The 12,213-nt window shown below is 43.8% G+C and overlaps 1 long non-coding RNA gene across 12 annotated transcripts in view; it reads left to right on the top strand.

Annotated features, from left to right (window-relative positions):
* Positions 1 to 12,213, top strand: part of LOC310848256 — a 388,509-nt gene that overhangs the window by 315,837 nt on the left and 60,459 nt on the right. For 9 of the 12 annotated variants that reach the window (XR_014566218.1, XR_014566219.1, XR_014566220.1 and 6 more), the window contains one exon: positions 721 to 821. The exons of the other annotated variants lie outside the window; for them this stretch is intronic. This is a non-coding gene — a long non-coding RNA (uncharacterized lncRNA). The remainder of the gene's footprint in view (positions 1 to 720; positions 822 to 12,213) is intronic. 12 annotated transcript variants of the gene reach the window in all.

Here is a 12,213-nt window from a genome sequence, read left to right as displayed (position 1 = left end):
GTCAAAAGGGAGAGAGGATACACTGAGAGGCCCTGAATGATTGAACTTTTCTTACCACTCTTTTGAGCTATGAGACAAGCAGTGTGTTTAAAAATAGACCTACAGCCCTCCTTCCTGTGTAGCGCTTTTCACGGCAATTTGTTCTGAAGAATGAAGTCATGCTTGGAGCTTGCTGGTGACTAGATGGGCTGTTTCCAACAGAGTGTGCAAAAGTACAGACTGCAAGCTAAAAAGAGATGGCTGGGGGTTTGCAAGCCCCCATACCCAAAGGCTAGCCGAAAAGAGGGAAGGGATAGATAAATACCTAAACGCTTTCAGAAATGAGAAACATGAAAGGAAGATTTATGGATTTCTACATTTGTGAAACCATCTGGAGAACTGGGGTTTGCACAGAGTTTGGTTTTTGTTGGTTCAGGATCTGGAGGGGTGTGTGTGTGTGTGTATATGTATATGTGTGTGTGTGTGTATATATATATATATATATGGATTTTGCAAATGCATCGATCTTTCTGTGCTGCTTACTCTGTGGCTTGTGAGAATTTAAACGTGAAAGAAGAAAAACAACAGCCCAATCCCTTCAGGATTTGTTAGTTACTCTAAGGGGTCCATCTCTGAGAAAATACCCCTAAAACAATATCTATTCTCTTGTTAACTCATAGAAGCACAATGTCATTCTTGTTGTGTTTGGACAGTTGGTGACCTTTGACTTCCCCATTCCAGAAAATTGCTTTCGGCTGAGAGAGAGGCTGCAAAGAGCTTTCAAGGCCTGGACTTTGGTTCATGGTCTCGAGCCAGGCAAACCATCCCTTTTCACCCGCCAGGTCTGTAAACTTTCAAATCTCTATATATATCACTCTGGCGAACGAGACAGATCAAAAGGCCCCCCTCTTAAACAGGTTTCAAAAATGCACATCCGCATTGCGGGAAAGGAGGACTGTATGGAAATCAATAATATCACATTCAAGCAGCCTCTGCGACTTTGACTTCAAAGTGACTCCCGACGTGTGTTCTCAATTTCAAAAGAAAATGGGGGCTAGAAAAGAGAGAAATGGGCGCAAATGCCTCTCTTCCCTCAGTTCTGTTTGTAAGCCAGCTGGGTTCTAGGATGTCCCTTTACTGTTTTGTGAGGGAGACCCTGCTGGGCCGCATCTTGGGGGCAGGTTTGTTAATTGCCTGCACCTGTGACTATCACCAAAGAAAAGGTTGCCAGGAGTTGCAAACAGCCCACCGCCTCTTCCTGCTTTTGGGATGCAAATGATTCTGACTTTTATGAGGGAAGAGGCAAAGAACAAGTGCAGAAAGGGCAGCCAGCCTCGAGAGGTGTCTTTCGCTGTTTGGCTTCTTGTTTGCGTTGGAGCCTTATAGCAAGATCCTAATTTTAATGAGATCCTCGTTTATATTTCTTTGGCCCTGGATCTGACAAGTCATACTCTTCAGTAGCTCCATTGAAATAAATTGACTTAACGTCATGCCAAATTTTTGGGCCATTCTTTTCAACGGGTCTACTCTTCAGTTTTTATTTTGTTTATTAGTTGATTTTTCAGATAGAAAAGAAGCTCAAAAATGAACATTAAAAGCAATAGTAGAACAACCTAAAACACACAAATGCTATATACTTATTTATTTAAAGAAGGGGCCCTGGTTGTTGTTTGTGCTATCAGTTAAGATGGCTGGCTGTTGTTAGACGCTTTAGGTCTCAACTGTGTTTTCTATTTTAAAAAATAGGTAAGTTCCATAAGTAAGTAGCAGCGTCTGTTCATATTGGAAGCCTGAATATATATGTATCTAACTCTCTATTGGGGCAACTTCCAGACATATGTATCTAACTCTCTATTGGGGCAACTTCCAGACATGGAGCGCTTGTGGAAAAAAGCTGTAAGTGAAAGGCTGTCAATAGCAGGACACGATGAGACATTTCAGAACTGCACACTCATAGCGTTGCTCACACGTTTCGTTCAGTGAGTGTGCAATCTGTGTATCCAAATAGTTAAGCTGTACACTTATACATGTAAGATTCAACAAGTGTATTATTGGTGTACTTGTATACACAATAGGTGAGCTGTGCAAATCAATATGTATGTACTCCTTCACACAAGCGCTTGTACATATGTAGAGACAGCTTTTATTTCTGTTCGTTGTAATGTATGGACAAGCGGTATGTGTCCCATTGGCTTCAGCATCCTCATTCCATACCTTGCTTTACCTGTGAATGGGACAGGACTCCATTTAAAGGGATACAAATCTGCCACCACAACATGATTTTGGCCCAAGACCTCCTTTGTTACAACAAATGGCTATACTGTGTGCCTTCAGACCTGGATCCTCAGGTCTTTTTTCAGATGGTGTGATATACCCTTGGGGGTTATCCATCTACCATTGAACCATACAGATAACATCACTGTAGAAACCACTTTTGCTTTAAGGAATTGTTTATCAGCACCCACACAGATAACCTGAGTTGTGGGTATGCTGTGATTCAGCAAGTGGATGTTTTGCTGTGGAGAGGGCTTGGATGGCTTGATTGATTGATTTAGTGGACTTGTATCCTGTTTCTCCTGATATCCTCAAAGTGGCTCACAGATCATGTGAACAGGCTGTGAGGGTTGGATCCAACTTAATCCTTCTCAGAGTAGGACCATTGCGATGGGAGGAAAATCAGAATACTAGCTACGATGTTGTATGGCAGCATGCCAAAAAAAAAAAAAAAAAAAAGAGCTGGAGGAAAACAATAGCAACTATATCATTATAAGTGGTAAGAGCACAAAAGCCCTAACACGTTGTTGTTTTTGTTTAGTCGTTTAGTCATGTCCGACTCTTCGTGACCCCATGGACCAGAGCACGCCAGGCACTCCTGTCTTCCACTGCCTCCCGCAGTTTGGTCAGACTCATGTTTGTAGCTTCAAGAACACTGTCCAACCATCTTGTCCTCTATCGTCCCCTTCTCCTTGTGCCCTCCATCTTTCCCAACATCAGGGTCTTTTCCAGGGAGTCTTCTCTTCTCATGAGGTGGCCAAAGTATTGGAGTCTCAGCTTCAGGATCTGTCCTTCCAGTGAGCCCTCAGGGCTGATTTCCTTCAGAATGGATAGGTTTGATCTTCTTGCAGTCCATGGGACTCTCAAGAGTCTCCTCCAGCACCATAATTCAAAGGCATCAATTCTTCGGCGATCAGCCTTCTTTATGGTCCAGCTCTCACTTCCATACATCACTACTGGGAAAACCATGTCTTTAACTATACGAACCTTTGTTGGCAAGGTGATGTCTCTGCTTTCTGCTTTTTGCCTTTTAAGATATTGCCCTAACACTTAGCTGGGTACAATCATCACTTGGATGCATTTGCTAAACAAAACCCTGTACAATCAGTGCTAAGAATGGGTAGGAACAGATATAATATGGGGTGTTCTTTTGGTGAATTAACCCACAGCCACAATTTACTTTCACCTCCTTTGATAAGTGAAGGAAACCCAAAATAAATGGATGTATATCCCTATCCCCTTTATTCCATATGTATAAAGTAAAACCTTCTTTCAATTTCGTCTCCTCCAGGTGGCAAGACTAATGAAAGCCAGCCCCTGAAGCAGTTCTCCCCCAGCTGCTGGAGCTATCAAGTGATCAGTGTCATCCACAGGCAGAGGCCCCTCTGGCTTTCAAGATGGGGTTTGCATGCCGAGTGCAAAGGATACCTGCCCCATGTGGGTAATTTATAAAGCTGAAATGAAAGAAAACCTGAGGCTTATTTGTGATTTATTTTACTTGTGAAATAGATGGTCACAGAAGTCTAAAGAAAGACCCAAGGCTAAAGCTATGTTGCAAAACATAGCTAAGGATTCTATTGCTACATATTACACACTAGAGTGGTGTACGGATAATTTATTTCCCCCCAAATCTTTATCATTATTATCATTATTTAATGGAAACTATAGATGGCTACATACTCAAGTTCCTTATCATAGTTGGTAGGGTATGTGATTGATGCACTGTTAACATTAAAATGTTGTAAATGGTGTATCCAGTTAATGCATATTAAGTAGGGGTGGGGGTAAGCCTGCAAAAACCCCCATAAAGCATAATGTATCCTAGAACACAATGGCTGGAGTTAAGCATCTTTAAATCCTATTGCTTTGAGAGAGAGAGAGAGAGAGAGAGAGAGAGAGAGAGAGAGAGAAGCGCATGCTTATGTTTCCTGTTGGAGTCAAGAGAATGCCAAAGCGCTTGACTTTGGTTGGATCATGTCCAATGTAAGTGGTTTCCTCAGTGATTAAATAGTTCTTAGAAACTGGAAAACAAGATGATCTGTTAGTAAATTCTACTTTGATTCTCACAAAGCATCTCAGCTTGGATTGTGCACGGGGCCATACATTCCTGGTTATATATTTGAGAGTGACTGCATCTGGTGGGAAGGAGAGGGAAAGTTTGTTACTCAGGATTGTTCACGTTCACAGGATTAAAATCATGGCTATTGTTGTTATTAAAAATGTTCTGATACAGTTTTCCATGGGATTGTTTCTTGTGAATGTGAGAAGTAGAGGGCAGTGAAGGCACAATCTGGTATCAAAAAATGAGTTATTGATTCATTTAAATTGTTCGGCACCATTTCATTAAAACAAAATCTTTTTCAAGGACAGTGTAAACTTGGGATGAGGAACTTCTAGCCAAATGCGGACCTCTCTATTTGCCCTTGGGCCCTGCTTCCCACCCTCCTTGATTGGACTGTGTTTTTGCTTGACTGGAATGTGTCCTTGGACTCTAAGAATGCCTCTTGCAGGCTTGGATGGATGGAGGACAGGGAAGAAAGTGTGCTTAAAAACTAGTCTGCTGTGCAAAGGTAAAATGCACATTTGTTGCTCTGCCCTCTTGATTGTTCAGATGCAGCACTTCAGCAGAGAAAGTTAATGTAATGAGGTTAAATCTTATATTCAGTTTTAATAGGATATATACCCACTGAAATCAATGATAAGTCAGTTATTACTTAATTGAGCACCTTGGAGGAAAGGTGGGAAACAAATGTAATAGTTGAATTTAAGAATTTTTCTCAGTGGGTCTAAACTGAATAAGTTGGATACCATACTTATACTTTATTAACTTACAGTATTGCTGATTTATATTTTAAGATGTGGGAATTGCCTAATGGATGTACAGTGATACCTCAGGTTAAGAACTTAATTCATTCTGGAGGTCCATTCTTAACCTGAAACTGTTCTTAACCTGAAGCACCACTTTAGCTAATGGGGCCTCCCGCTGCCACCGCGCGATTTCTGTTCTCATCCTGAAGCAAAGTTCTTAACCCAAGGTACTATTTCTGGGTTAGCGGAGTCTGTAACCTGAAGCGTCTGTAACCTGAAGCATCTATAACCTGAGGTACCACTGTATAAATATCATTGGAATTGGTGGGAGATAAGCATTGGAAGCATACTGCTTCCCTTGTCCCCCCCCCCCTCTCTGATGTTGCCCCTCTTCTGTCTGCTCCTCCCCCCTCCACAATAATTGCTAACTGCCCAGTATGGTAGTACATGCCCATAAACAGGTTAGATATTTGTTCAAACATGCATCAGAGTGAAGGGGAAGGAAAATAATGTTAATTTATTGGGTAGTACCATAATTTATTGCACGCTGCTTCATGTGCACAGGGTCAGCCTGTAGGTAGCTTACCTGATTCTGAGGATGTTCAGATTTTCAACCTAAACAGTGTTAAGTATTGGCAGCGTAAATGCTGGCTCTTGTTCTGCCAGCTGGGTTGCTTCTGATGTACATAAACACTGCCTGCGTTTCCGTGACGTGCAGAATAGCTTTCATGAAAGCAGAGGACTTTCCCCAGCATCCTTTATTCCGATGTTCCCCTCTCACTATTGTCTTCAGAAGAGTTAGAGTGCAGAAGTGCAGCTGTTGGGCAGGATACCTCGCCTGCGCATTTAACTTTGTTTTAATTGGTCCTAAAACCGCAAAAGGAGGCTGATTGACACATGGCATGTGCTTCCTAGCAATGAATGAAATGCCTCAGATAAGTGCCAACTTAAGCTCAAAGAAACACTCGGCTTCATCCAACTGGAAATGGCTTTCTCAGTTGGGAGGGCTTGAATTGCAGGAGCTGCTGTGCTACTGGAATCCTCCCGGACCTGATTTCCCCAACACCTGCCTCTGTCCATCTCCGCCCCCACTTCTGAAATGTGTTATCAATTTAAAGTTGCAGAGAGTTGTGCTTAACCCTCCATCGACAGATGAGGCCAAAATGCTTCCTGGCAGCACTGGCGGGGGGACGACGACACACACAATAAAAACAATATCTTTGTGTCAGTCTTTCTCAGCTCCACATTCCAGGTAGTCTTCAACCATGATGAATCATAGAGTTGGAAGAGACCAGCCCCCTGCAATACAGGAATCTCCACAAAAGCATCCATGGCAGATGGGCACCCAACCTCTGCTTGAAAACCTCTGAGGAAAGAGTCTGCAACCTCCCGAGGGATTGACTTATATGGACTACTATATTGTTTTACTGGAAACAGAGCTCTCGGTGAAAGCATTAATAACTTCCTTATATAGCTTTCTTGGGTTACATTTGACCCCCGATACCAGATTGGTATACTTTAAAAAATAATAATCAGTGGAACATTAAATGTTTTTAACAGCAGCAGCAAAATAACTCAGCCACTTTCGTTTCTTATTATGCTTGGATTTCTTTTTGTGGAAAAAGGCTTTGGACATTTATTCCGTTTTCCTTGCCATTGCCCTCTGATCATGGTGTTGCTTTCATTCTAAACTGCTTCCCACATGATAGAATTCTGGAAACTACAACTAATCCAGAATGCGGCAGGACTTCTCCGCTGTCCGGGGCGATCTTAAAATGCTCCCGGACGGCAGCACTGCCGCCCGCCAGCATTTTAAAATCGCCCCGGGACAGCGGATGAATTCTCCGCTGTCCCGGGGCGATTTTAAAATGCTCCCGGACGGCTTTTGAAGGCAGGTGGGGGGGGGGAGCAAAGACTTTTGCCCCCTGCCCGCCTTCAGAAGAGGTCCAGAGGGCTCTCCAAGCTGCGGATAGCAGCCTGCTGCCCCGCGCGAGGGGCGCTCTTAAGCAGAGCGCCCCTCGCGCGGGGCAGACATTCGCAGCTTGGGGAGCCCTGCAGGACTTCCCCTCCTCCCACCGCAAGCCCCGGGAACAGAGGAGAAGCACTGCGCACCTTCCCCTCTGTTCCCAGACCTGTCCTGAAGGCTTGCGGTGGGAGGAGGGCTTTCCTTCCCACCGCCAACATTCAGAATGCTGTTCTGAATGTTGGCGGCGGGGAGGAAAAACCCTCCTCCCACCGCAAGCCCCGGGAACAGAGGAGAAGCCCTTCGCGCCCTGTCCTCTGTTCCCGGACCTCCCACCGCAAGCCTTAGGACAGGTCCGGGAACAGAGGAGAAGGCGCGCTGCGCTTCCTCGCTGTCCCCGGAGATTTCCCTATGAGCTTTCGTCTTGCGAAGCAAGCTCATAGGGAAATTCGTCTTGCGAAGCCGCTAAAAAATCGGAAAACACTTTCGTCTTGCAGGTTTTTTGTTTAGCGAGGCATTCGTCTTGCGGGGCACCACTGTAATAATAATAATAATAATAATAATAATAATAATAATAATAATAATAAATTACTACTACTACTACTACTACTACTACTTACATTTGTACACCGCCCTTCATTTGAACATCACCGGGTGGTTCACAACATAAAAACACAAAATATTTAATAAAAACACCAACAAAGCGTCAACATTCTTTTGGGGAATTCTGAAGCTTCAGCAGGTAAAAAAAATACAATGGTTTAGTTATGATGTATGAACTTGCTGATCTGACCATAGCACGTGGATTCATGGGTTAAAAGGGGTTGAGTAGAATAGCTATGCATTTTTTTCTGTTATTGTTTTCCTTGGAAATATTTTGTCATGACTCCCATGCACTTTAATAAGCCCAAGGAAAGACAACGAGAACATATCTGATTTATAAATAAAAATAAAAACCAGCCAGACAAAGGGGTTTCAGAAAAAGAGCAGGTGCTTAAAATTCTATAAAACAATGCACTGTGGAACAAACAGGATGCCCTCAGAACTGCTGGAATAATCTGGACAAACTGTTGACACAGTGGAAGACAGGCCCCAGGTGCTGCCTGAGTGCTGTATCCTGCCTTTTTTGTTTCTTCTTTTAGTTTTCCTTGCATTTACAAAAATATGACAACAATTGTACCTAAATACAAGATTCCAAATGCATCTTGACTGGGCATCACCATTCATCATTCTGAACCATTTTTATACATAATATTAGCAATGAACTAATAAGCTCTGCAGCATTTGAGAATTTGAATCAATTTAAGGCTTCCCGTACAGTTTTGATTCTGGGTGCTACATGAAATCTGGATGAGTGTATTTCATTTTCTGAGATTTGCTTGGTTGCAGCCCAAGATGCTGGAAGTCAAAATGTTTGACTGCCGCATGGCTTTCCAACCCGCCCCCTCTCCATTCCCAGGGAGAGTTTTATTTAAAAATAAATAAATCAAAATCTCCCTCTCTTGAAATATCTTGTTTCCCAAATCTTAACAATGAAGCCAGTTGAAAAATACTATTTTAAATACATGCCTATCATGAAGTCATGGCAAAAGCAAAGTCTTAGTGTGAGAGAAAACAAAGGGAAGGTACACTTAACTCCCTTTGTTGCTTTGACCTCTAGCCTGCCGCTGATGAAACAGAACATCAAAGTACTTTAAAAAATGATATTTAAAACCCACTTAACATCAATAGATACGGTGGATGCTCAGGTTGCGAACGTGATCCGTGCAGGATGCACGTTCGCAACCCGCAGTGGCGTGTCTGTGCTCACTTGGGTTGCGATTCGGCATTTCTGCGCATGCGCAAAGTGCAACCCCTGCAACCCCGAAAAACACAACCTGAAGCATCTATAACCCGAGGTATGACAGTATTGTTACAGGATTTGAGGTGTGCATAATGCTGAAATTCACCTAGAATGAAGTCTTCTGGTGCAGTAAGGCAATAAAGATGTTACGTTAAAAGAACCATTCTGACAAATAATTCCGCAGCATATAAACATTTGAGTAAGAATAATTCTAAACAGTGTTTTGGGTTTGGAGGAAATCCATTACTTTAATAGAAACCGTGGCTCACTATAGAAATACAGAGATGGGGAGCTGCAAGCTTCTTTTTATGTTCAGGACTGCATTTTAATAATGCCATTGTTAAAGGAGCCCATAGAAATGGCAGGCAATTAATTTCAAGGCTGATTTCCCCTCCATTCCCCCATCTTTCTCCTATTTTGCCAATAAACGTGTTTGAGCCAGGTGTTAATTACAAGCACCAATAAAGCCACAGAGCTGTTCTTGTTCTCTTGGGGGAAATGACTGGACTCAGCACTTCACTGTTATATTCATTTAATTTATTTACTGCACCTAGGTTCCCCCATCTGGTTATGTGCATTCTGAAGAGGGTCTTGGGGGATGGGGGCTTTGTTGCCAGAGGAGGATATTTTCACCATAGTGAGTAATTTTGCTGTGAAGTTTGGTAGTATGGATCTGACCTTCTGCCTTGAGATGCAGCTACTTCTTGTACTGCAGGGACCCAAGAAAAGTGCCATACACTGAATCAATAATTGATTGGTCCATCTAGCTCAGTGTTGTCTCTCTACACTGACTGTCCTTGGCTCTCCAGGGTTTCAGACTGGGGTCTCTGTCAGTCCCATCTGGGTGGAACTTGGGGCTCCACCACTGAGCTACAGCCTTCCCCATTCTGTTATGTTGTACTTAGCGCACAAACACACAAAGGAGGCTATGGACCGAGCTGCAGGCATGCATTCTCCATTTTCTTTTAAATTAAAAACTGTGTTAATATTTCACTCTTTCTTTCGAAAGTTCAGAGTAGCTGACATGGGTTTCCCAGTGGTCCCTACCCATGGGTTGTGTGTGGGAGTCTTCTTGTTTCTCAGTGGCCAGGTTTATCCCACTTGGCTTCGCCTTCAACAGTGTTAAAGCATTATGTGTGACTAGATCATTTAATAAGGGACGCGGGTGGCGCTGTAGTCTAAACCACTGAGTCTCTTGGGCTTTCCAATCAGAAGGTCGGCGGTTCAAATCCCCATCATGGGGTGAGCTCCCGTAGCTCGGTCACAGCTCCTGCCAACCTAGCAGTTCAAAAGCACACCCAAAAATGCTTATACAGTGGTACCTCTGGATGCGACTGGGATCTGTTCCGGAGCCCCGTTCACATCCTGAAGCGAACACAACCCGCATCTGTGCTTCTACACTTGCGCGGGTCGCGATTTGCTGCTTCTGCGCATGCATGTGACATCATTTTGAGCGTCTGCACATGCGCGAGCGGCAAAACCCGGGAGTAATGTGTTCCGTTACTTCTGGGTTGCTGCAGAGCGCAACCCGAAAACGCTTAACCTGAAGCAACTTTAACCTGAGGTATGACTGTAGATAAATAGGTACCACTCCGGCAGGAAGGTAAACGGCGTTTCCGTGCGCTGCTCTGGTTTTGTCATGCTGGCCACATAACCCGGAAAAATTGTCTGCAGACAAATGCCGGCCCTCTCGGCCTGTAAAGCGAGATGAGTGCCGCAACCCCAGAGTCATCAGTGACTGGTCTTAACTATCAGGGGTCCTTTACCTTTTTTTAAGATCATTTAATGGGGATTTCTACTCAAGGCTGCATTCTGGAGCCGAATTCAAAAGTACTCAGTATTGTGAGCACTGCAGCTTTCTCCCATTCTTTCTTTTATAAAGGACATGAACAGCCCTTATTTCTGGAAAGAGAGACTTCAAAGTGTGTGTGTATGTGTGAAATGCTTGGTAAAATCTCAGAAATTAGAAGGAATGGGAAAGAGGCTGGATAAAAGTTGTTTATTATGATTAAATGAATGTCGGCTCATTTTCTCCCTCCTCCCCACATGCATGTATGTGTGTACAGTTTTTATACTACTGAACTACTATTGTCTGTAAGAAGTACACAGAAAATAAAATACAAAAGAGCCAAACATCAAAGAATGCTATGTACAGCTGGTCACTATTTTGCATGGGAGTTCCATTCCCTGTTCCACCTCGCCCCCCTTCTGCCCTTTGAGTGATGTGTTTAGTGGCATTTTGGGGTCACACCTGGGTTTGGTGCCATGCATGTGTGCATGATTGCACTTCATTCAGATGCGCGTTCATCAGTCGTTGCCTGTACACAATACCATCAGGCCAGCATAGTATTTGCTTGGTCCATAGTTCCCTGGTATGTTTGCTGCTCTCATAAAAAGGTAAAGGTACCCCTGCCCATATGGGCCAGTTGTGACCGACTCTAGGGTTGTGCACTCATCTTGTTCAAGAGGCCGGGAGCCGGCGCCATCCGAAGACACTTCCGGGTCACGTGGCCAGCGTGACGAAGCTGCAACTGGCGAGCCAGCACCAGCGCCGCACACAGAAACTCTGTTTACCTTCCCGCTATAAAGCGGTACCTATTTATCTACTTGCACTTAGGGGTGCTTTCGAACTGCTAGGTGGGCAGGAGCTGGGACCGAAAGTCGGGGGCTCACCCTGCTGCGGGGATTCAAACCGCCAACCTTACGATCAGCAAATCCTAGGCACTGAGGTTTTACCCACAGCGCCACCCGTGTCCCTCTTGCTGCTCTCATAAGAGCCTGTAATTTTAGATTCTGGATGCAATGGCCTTATCTCATTTCAACCATCTTCAGATGGTCATGAGTATTATTACTTCAAGATGCAGTAAGCCAGCCCTGTTGCATTGGGGGTGGGGCATCTGTCCTCATTCTGCTGAATGGGCTCTTAGATTTCATTCTGGCAATCCTGCCCTTGCAGCACCCCCGATAGAGACCAATGCCAAGGGAATACTCTTTTAAATGTGTTGCTAGCTGTCATGTAAATGTTTTTCTAAAAAATTAATCAGATTTTTAAAAATATATACCATATCATCAATACTAATATAAAAAAAAATCATTATTTTACAAATAAGACAAATGGAGAGGGACAGTATGTTACCAATAGTGTTGGTGAGCCTTGTTGATTGGCGGGTACAGTGGCTTGGGGGTTTCTCTGCAGAGAAACGCTTGCCTACCTGGCAGGGGTGTTGTTAGGGACCTAAGAGCCCAGAATCCTGGATCTTTTGTGGTGGGCTCCAGATCTCCTGCCCTTTATCTGTATTTCTTTTACAATCTCCACAGTGTAGGGGCATCTATTTATGCAAAGTAG

Source organism: Podarcis gaigeae (genome assembly GCF_964106915.1).
Source record: "Podarcis gaigeae genome assembly, chromosome: 7".
Classification (NCBI taxonomy): domain Eukaryota; kingdom Metazoa; phylum Chordata; class Lepidosauria; order Squamata; family Lacertidae; genus Podarcis; species Podarcis gaigeae.
The sequence above is the reverse complement of the archived record's forward strand: the minus strand, read 5'-3'. Positions and strand labels throughout refer to the sequence as shown.